Source organism: Triticum aestivum, chromosome 5B, assembly GCF_018294505.1.
Source record: "Triticum aestivum cultivar Chinese Spring chromosome 5B, IWGSC CS RefSeq v2.1, whole genome shotgun sequence".
In the NCBI taxonomy this organism is placed as follows: domain Eukaryota; kingdom Viridiplantae; phylum Streptophyta; class Magnoliopsida; order Poales; family Poaceae; genus Triticum; species Triticum aestivum.
In genome coordinates, this window is record NC_057807.1 from 8,381,570 (window position 1) to 8,390,007 (window position 8,438).

Below are 8,438 nucleotides of genomic sequence, written 5' to 3' on the forward strand. Positions count from 1 at the left end.
ATCACCTTAGCTGAGGGGGCATTGGCCCCCTTAGCTAATAAATAGCTCGACCTCTCCTAGTAAGTTAGTATGTTGACATCCTTACCTAAATATTCCTTCTGTGATGACCTTGTTTTCCTCCACAAAATAACTCGGGCAAGCAGTGCCAGGATGACCACTAGTACAGAGGCAATTACACACAAAATTATCTTCTTCTTTTCTTCTCCTTATTGTCCTTCTTCCTGCCATCCACATAAATTCATACAGTATTATTCAAAATGAAAACTTTAGCTTATAAGAATTAGTAATATTCAATATTTCCTTGTGTTATCAACTTAGCTTCGTGTGCGTTGAAGGAAAATGTGGCAAAATTTTGCATTGGCTTGCCATTGAAAAACTTGTAAAGGTGAAAGTAGTAGCTGCACCACGGCGAAGCTGACCTCTGACCTGACCATCCAATCAAACTACTAGCAGACCACAAATCATCAAGATAGCCTCGACACTCTACAGGCATCAAACTCCGGTACACATTACGCCAAGCCGTAGGCGGAGTACTTGGTGCCATCTACGTGGATCTCCTCGACTGTAGTGGCAAACCTCTCAAAAATGTTTTTTGCTAGGCCTACTACACTGGCAATAAGTGCACTAATTCCCGTGTCAAATTCCTTGCTTTGCACGGTGGCAGTACCAATCTGTTTCACGGATATGCTGCCGACTTGGAATGTCCACTTGATCATGTCACCAGAAATTTGAAATGCGCAAAGATAAAAAATGAGGGTTACTTTCTTTCTCAGCACACAAGCAACATTTGCCTTCCGGATGGCTTCATCGATGCAGGTCCTGCATTTGGAGGTGTCTCCACACTGGCGCAATGGTAGTCAGTGTGAAAAACAAGGTCGCAGTGAGCTAACCGCGACATGGCCGGTGTAGTGCTCTGCCTCCAAAACGATCGAGCAAGTGTTCTGATCCCATGAGGGGCCGTTAAGTTCTCTGAAATTGGACACTTGGATCCATCGAGCTCTCCACTTCCCCAGGTGGTTGTACACCAGGTTGGCAGTCACCTCCTGGCCACAGAACTCGAACACCTACTTCGCAACGGTGTTCAAGTGCACCTCCTTAAAGCCCTTGTCAGTCCTAACCCCACTAGAGATGAGCTCACACATCCTGTTCAGCACGAACATGGACATGAACTGCTGCCACTTCATATTGTTCCCCCTACCGTATTTCTTTGCCTTTGTGGCTACCGTCAGTGCAGCGGCAGCAGCAGTTGGATCAACAAGTACAACTGGCACAAGAAGAGAACCAGCAAGTGATACCTTGAACACACCTGAATCAGGAGGTATCTGCCCGTCGAAGGGGGGCTGGGAGTCCTCAACATAGGACGCACCATACTGGATGTTGGACAGGACAAGGGCCTAACTAAGATCTTGAGTCCGCATGGTCATGTTCCTACAATCATAGCATGCATGGACAGCAAGCATAGCACAGACAGTACAAGACGATCTATTAAAGGAGGAGCACACATTGACAATAAGCATAGCACACATGGTACCGGACCATCTAACAAAGGATGAGCATACATGACAACTAGCTAGAATGTGTTCATCACTATCATAGTACTCTACCATGCTACAATTCCACCACCAATAGCTACCACAACATCACAATCTACCACATTGACAGTAAGAATAGCACATGAACTACACGAATCAACCCTACCATGTTTGCACATCAAACCCTACGACCACATGCTCTCAGATCTAGATACAACGAATAGAGAGAAGAGGGTGATTGAACTCATAGAGGCCATGGCTGCAGCTCGAGGTGGACGCGGGAATGGTCGGAGAGGGTGAGGACGGGAGTCGCCGCCACCGTGGACCGCCCGCTAGTGAGGAAGTGCCCCTTACTAGCTCGTCAGTGCCGATGCGCGTCAGCGTGAAAGCTCTAAAGGGTTGAGAAGGGTGGCGGGACTTTGGGCGGTGAGAGGATGGTGCTAAATAGGACGACCGAATTGGTGGGAGGTGAGCCGAAATCCTCCCGCGGATTTTTCGGAGACGCGTGGGAGCTCGCGACATCCCCCTAGTCGCGCGAGCTCAGCGCCGCGTTCCCCTCCCCTGCTTCGCCCGAGCCTGGCTCTCCAAAAACTGCTGATTCGGGCGTAGATGTTTGGGCCTGGCCAGGAGGTGCTTTAAACTTTGTGCAATGCATGTCAAACAGTGTGCGAGCTACCAAACAGGCCAGATTATTTTCGCGCGTGCCTGGTTGGGCCAAATACAGGCAACCAAACACGCCCCTATAGAAAATTAAAGAGAGCCTTGCATTGTCCATCCACATGCGCACATGCGCCAAGATCCAAGACAAGGCCCATAATGAACGCATGAAAATTATAAATGCTAAAGGAAAATAGGGCGTGCGTGATCTTGTCTGTCTCCATGGAACAAGGTGCATAATATCAGGGGTGACATATTTTTGGCCACATATTCGCTGGCAACACTGTTGGCACATGGAATCAGGTCCAATCAACCGATGATAGGCCAATCCAATCCTGACATTTCATTCCCGACCATACCACCCAGCAGAGTGAGCAGTGGGAATGAAAGGATTGCTTGTGACCGAATCAAAGGATTAATAGTGCCCACCACTACAGAACCGGCTATCACCGCCGGTTCCAAAGTGGCCTTCTCTATCGGATATGAAACCGGCAGCTGGCAACCAGTAGTGATTAAAGTTTTGGATTCCGATGCAAAAAATATCCTGTAGGGTACCGAGATTTTCAGTTACCACGGCATCCGAAAAATATCTCGGATAACTTTTTTGTGTGATTGAATTTTGAATTCAACAAAATTTAATCAACATTCATTCAAATTCAAAATTCAGGATGCTTTGCTCGGTAAGGGTATTTATGATAGGGTATCGAGATACGCAGTTACAAGGCGGTAACCAAATTTTTCCGCCCGGTAACCGAATCCTTGTTACCCATAGCCACTGCCATCACCTTGGAGGGAAAGATTCAATGTGACCACTGTCGTGGTTCTAAGCCTGACAGTAGAGTGGGGGGTAGGTATGGAGAGGCAAGGTCCTAGCTATGGAGAGGTTGTAAGCACAAAGGATGTACGAGTTCAGGCCCTTCTCGGAAGAAGTAACAGCCCTACGTCTCGGAGCCCGGAGGCGGTCGAGTGGATTATGAGTGTATGAACTACAAGGTGCCGAACCTTTCTGCCTGTGGAGGGGGGTGGCTTATATAGAGTGCGCCAGGACCCCAGCCAGCCCACGTAGGAGAAGGTTTAAGGTGAGTTAAGTCTGGGGCGTTACTGGTAACGCCCCACATAAAGGCCTTTACTATCATAAAGTCTACTTGATTACAGGCCGTTGCAGTGCAGAGTGTCTCTTGACCTCCTGGTGGTCGAGTGAGTCTTCGTGGTCGAGCCCTTCAGGCCAGTCGAGTGAATCTTCGTTGGTCGACTGGAAGGCGACCTCTTCTAAGGATGTCTTGGGGTAAGTTACTTGGATCAGGTCCATGACCCTACCCTAGGTACATAACCCCATCATTAGCCCCCGAATGGATTGAGGCTTCGAGTGAAGAAGGAGTTGATGTTGTTTCCGATTAACCTTTGCGCTCCGGTTGTGCGCTGTTCTGGACCCGAGAATCCCTTCGTCGACAGGAAACAACTTGCCTTCAGTCGACTTGATCCATTCTGTTTTTGCGTCGAGTGATCTTTCAGGCTTCGACGATCTCCGAGCGACGGATCGCCGGAAACACCGCGCCTGACAGACTGATTTGTTGCTCGCGGATTCCGCGGGATGCGAAATTTGGGGGCGCGCGCGAAGCGGGGCGGACCGCGGTGTTCGGATGGGACGGGGCATGGACGCCTCGATCTCCGCGCCGCCTTTTTCGCCATGTATCCCGTCTGCATAACTGTTCCAGATATGATTAGATCGACCGGGTCCACCTGTCATCCACTCGGAAGAGACCTTATAAATGTGCCCGGCGAGGATTTCTGTGCTGCGCCTTAGCATTCTCCCCCTCTCTCTGCTTCCTTCCTCCCTGCTCAGCGCGCTCGCTCTCGCCCCCGCACCACTTCCCTTCGCGCATCTCGCCGGCGACCATGGCCAAGGAGAAGACGGCAGCGCTGGAGCGTGCAAAGAAGGCGTCGGCATCGGAGAAGGCGAAGGGGAGATCCACCAGCCGCGGAGGATCCTCGTTCAGATCCCGCCTGCCGAAAGGCTGGGTCCAAGGAGACTGGATCCAGTCGACCATCACTGAGAATGACATTCTCGACATGGCCAATGAGGGCTTGATCCCCCACGGAGCTGCGAGACTTCCGGGGAAGGAGTGGCAGCCTCAGCCAGAAGAGGGTGAGTGTGTGCTTTTGGCCACCCATGTGGATCGCGGGTTTTCCTTGCCGCCGAGTGTTTTCTTTCGTGGCTTTTTGAACTTCTTCGAATCGCAGCTCCACCACATTACCCCAAACTCCATTGCCTATCTTGCCGCGTTCGTGTCCATGTGTGAGGGTTTCTTGGGCTGTCGACCGCACTGGGGTTTGTTCAAATACATATTCACGTGTCGATCTCAGTCCGTGAAGAAGGCGAGCCCAGGTGATGAGAGAACCCGAGTCGTCCAAATGTGCGGAGGCCTGGGGATTCAAGTGAGGAATAAGAGCACCTTCCCGCCCATGACCTTTCCCGAGTCCGTCAGAGGCTGGCAGTCGACTTGGTTCTACTGCCAGGTCCAGTCGACGCCAGGGCAGTCGAGTGGACTCCCTCCGTTCACCATGGACCGAGTGAGCAAACCTTCCCCTCTGAAGCTGATTCCGGAGGAGAAAGCTGACGTGAAGATGTTGATGGAGCGCGTGGTGCAGTTGGTTCGGGAGGGAGTGACGGGCATGGACCTCCTGGAGGTTTTCCTCAGGCGTCGCATCCAGCCTCTCCAGTTCCGGAGCCACTGCATGTGGTTGTACTGTGGGACCGAAGACGATACTAGAGTCCATCCAGAAGCAGTCGACGATGTCACTCTGGAGAGATGGATGGTAGCCGTCACCGGAAACAAGGACAACCCACGCAGAGCCAGGAGAATTCCTCCACTCGACCACAACAACGATCCAAATAAGGTACACTTGCCCTGCTCTCCACTGCATTCTTGTCGCATTCATCTCTGTCTACTCTGCCGACTGGTCGACTGATCATTGTCTTGATATCTGCTAGGCCCTCACCGAGCTGTACTCGATGCCCAATGGGGCACAAACTCCGACTGAGGAGGGTGAGGCGAGTGGGGGCGAGAGCCAGGACGAGGAGGAATGGGACTCGGACGTTGCAGGGGATGACGACGACGATGATGATGACGACGGCGATGATGATGACGCCGAAGACGAGGAGGAAGAGGAGGAGGTCATGCCACCGCGTTCGGAAAGGCGGTCGAAGCTCGTCCACGACCCTTCGACTGAACGTGGCAAGGGGGTTGCGACGCAGTCGACCAAGCGCCCTAGGACCACTTCTCCAGCGCCGACTGAAAAGGCGCCGAAGCAGCCTAGGGGGGCTCCGCCAAAGCCGACCAAGCTCCTGCCGAAGATGAAGGTGTCCATCCCCACCATATCAGGGTAATTGTGTCGTTTGCGTCTTCTCATTTTGTGTGAACTTTATCTCTGGTCGACGCTGAAGTTAGTCGACTGATCCTTTGGAGTTGCAGTGCTGCTACTTCTGAAACCTCAGCTCGGGCTGACGACCACGAGATGGAGGATGCAGCAACTTCGAACCCAGGTACTGTATTCTTAACACTGTTCTTAGTCGACTGACTCGCGATCTCTGATCCTGATTCTTCTCCGCAGCTCCACCCAACACTGTTATCAATCTCCTTGACGACGACGAGGATGAAGAACCACTAACACGCAGGAGGAGTCGGAAAGCATCCGCCAGTAAGGTGCCTCAGGATGTGACGGCGCCTGAGATTCTGACTGTGGAGGGAGAGAACACCACTCGACACACGGTGTCCTTCGCAAATCCACTGACGAGTGCTCAGCAGCCCTCCCTCTTCACGACGCACCACGTCCCTGAGGACCAAGCTGGCGCAGCGAAGGAAGCGATACGCCAGGCGGGACTCATGATGGAGCAGCTGAAGACCATCCGGGATGCGAGCCAGGCAGCTCATGACGCCAGTTCTGCCCTCCAAAGCAATGTCCAGGTCAGTCGACCACTGTTTGTTCTGTTGGATATGCTACCAAAAACTTTTCTTTTCCGGAATTTATAGTAGTCACCCAGTGGGTGTGTCGAATAAACTCCGTGTTAGCGGGGGCACGCTGAGTGCACCCGCTGGGTGTAGTCCCCAAGGCTAAGGTCGACTGCTGGCAGTCGGCCTTAGGCTTTATGATGGCAATCTTTCTGCCAGTCGACTGGTCGACTGGATTTCGTAAACCGGTGGGGGCACGCTGAGTGCACCCACTGGGTGTAGTCCCCAAGGCTAAGGTCGACTGCTGGCAGTCGGCCTTAGGCTTTATGATGTCAATTTTTCTGTCAGTCGACTGGTCGACTGGATTTCGTAAACCGGTGGGGGCACGCTGAGTGCACCCACTGGGTGTAGTCCCCGAGACTGTGGTCGACTGCTTGCAGTTGATCACAGTCTTAGAGAATGCTCCTTTTTTTTTGAGGTCGACTGGTCGACTTAGTCCTCATCGGGATTAGTGGGGGCACGCTGAGTGCACCCACTGGGTGTAGTCCCCGAGACTACGGTCGAATACTTGTATTTGGCTGTAGTCTTAGAAACGTGTGTTTTTCCCTTTTTCACCCGGAAGTGAATTATATTTGACACTTAGTCGATTGGTTCTTCGCAGAACTCCTGTGATCTTGTGGCTCGCTACTCGGAGCTGGAACAAAAACATACTCAAGTCGAGCTGAGCTTGAAGCTGGTGCAGGAGAAGCTGACAAAGGCAAAGGAGGAGACTGAAGGTATGTTTGGTGAGACCCTGACTACTGCTTTTCCCCTTGCTTATTTCAAAATCTGATCTTGCTGTAACTTGCAGGTAAGGTAAGGGAGGCCCAGCAGAAGAAAGACCTTGAGCTAGCTGAGAAGATCAAGCTTGCTGACGAGAAGTTAGCTTCAGTCACCAAGCTCGAACAAGACAATACCAATCTGAAAGCTGCTCTTGGGATTGCCAACAAGGAGGTCAGTCGACTGAAAACTGATAAAGCTGCCCTGACCGACCAAGTCAGCAAATTGACTGAGAGGAAAACTGAACTGGAGGCCTTCCTGAGTGGCCTTGCCAAGAAGCTGTTTGTTATGCTTGAAGGTAAACCTCCATGTTTGGCAAATATTTCCAATTGTGGTTTTTTCCATTCGACTATCCCCTTGACTTAGTGATCATCCTTGCAGAATTTTGTCAAAACTTTGAAGAAGAAACCAGCCGACTGGAGCTAAACCTCGACCCCGTCAATTCTCCGGTGAACGACGAAGTTGCCATGGATGTTTTCCGACTGGAGTCTCGTGTTGCAGCTGTCGTGGACTATCTCGCAAGGCTGAAGGCCGCCACATCTCGCATCGACTCGACGCTCTGGCCTGAGGAGACACTTCAGAATGACCTTGAGTCGCTGATGGCCCGCTTGAACACAATCCCTGGTCGAGTGCAGGAGTGGAAGAAGTCCTCGGCTCGGTGTGGTGCAGATGTCGCTCTGTGTCTGGCCCGAGTCCACTGCAAAGATGCGCGAGAAGAGAAGCTGGCGGCCCTTCGGGTGGCCAATACCAAGAAGCACGACTTCAGATCCTTTATGGAAACTTTCCTTGCAGCTGCCACTCGGATCGCCGACGGAATTGACCTTGATGAATTCGTTGCACCTTCCAGCCCTCCACAGGAGGGGTAAAAAACTTCTTCTGGCTCGATACTTTTAAATTTGCCTCGGTATGCCGATTGGAATTGTAACCGACAAACCTTAACGGGCTTGATGCCTGAGCACTTTCGGTTCCTTTAGATGCCGATTCAAACTTGAATTCGGTGCTTGAATACGATTGCCTTCGGCTCGAAATGTCTTTTGCAGGTTCAAAGCAAGGCGCCTTTATTGCAATCGACTTATCCTGCCGTCCACTTAGGCGAGCACTGGGCCGCAGCTAAACCTCCGAGTGGAAGTCAGGCTTACCACTCGGTAGGATTTTTATAACTTAGGCGAGCACATGGCTGCAGCTAAGCCCCCGAGTGAGAGGGTTGCTCTTCACTCGGTAGGATTTTTACAACTTAGGTGAGTGCTTGGACTGCAGCTAAGCCTCCGAGTGAGAGGGTTGCTCTTCACTCGGTAGGATTTTTATAACTTAGGCGAGCGCGAAGCTGCAGCTAAGCCTCTGAGTGAGAGGGTTGCTCTTCACTCGGTAGGATTTTTATAACTTAGGCGAGTGCTTGGACTGCAGCTAAGCCTCCGAGTGAGAGGGTTGCTCTTCACTCGGTAGGATTTTTACAACTTAGGCGAGTGCTTGGACTGCAGCT